Source organism: Oryzias melastigma, unplaced genomic scaffold, assembly GCF_002922805.2.
Source record: "Oryzias melastigma strain HK-1 unplaced genomic scaffold, ASM292280v2 sc01395, whole genome shotgun sequence".
Taxonomy (NCBI): Eukaryota; Metazoa; Chordata; class Actinopteri; order Beloniformes; family Adrianichthyidae; genus Oryzias; species Oryzias melastigma.
The window spans coordinates 9,870-10,620 of NW_023417979.1; positions in this window are offsets into that span (position 1 = coordinate 9,870).

The window sequence follows — 751 nt, forward strand, 5'->3', positions numbered from 1 at the left end:
TGGGTTCAAACCCCCCCAAAAATGTCTTACCTCCGAGTAAACCAGCCCCATGTCAGCGAGAACACACCTGGATACGTCAACGATCCATCCGTCAGAAGAGAGACTTCCGGTGAGACCTTTGAAAATAAAAGCCCAAGTTTTCTCTTCCTCTTAACAATAAAATATTAGTGTATTTTTGGTTATATTTTTATTACCTCCAATCAATGAATAAAATGTATCTTTATGTAAAGATGTAATTGCGTAGGCTTCCGTTCCAGGTGTACATGAACAGATGCTTTTATTTTGTAGACACACCTGTGTGTCTGCTTCAGCATCCTGCTGATGAACGACATGGTGACGCACTGCGTCTCACGGCGTCTGCTGTTCAAAATTTATTTTATCCTTCATCAAACTTGTGGTGAGTAATGTAACCGAGCTGCTTCAACCGGAAGCTGAAAAGCGCTCGAGGCATTTGGGTGGCAGGGCACACCTGAACAGGTGAGGCACAAGTCCAAACATCAGGTGAAGAGTTACAGCTGGTCAAGTTTAGAAGTTTTAGTAACAATGAATTAAGAAAGAACAAAGTTAAGAATTCACTTATATATTCACTAGAAGAATTATTTTAACTTTTGAATAAAGTATTTTTTTTATAAGAAAGGAATGTCACGTGACATTTTTGTCTGCAGCATCATTCCAGCTGGATTCTGTTCTCAGAACTATTTGAAGCTGAAACTTCTCCTTTATTCAGAACACATGTTTCTTTTTCATGACG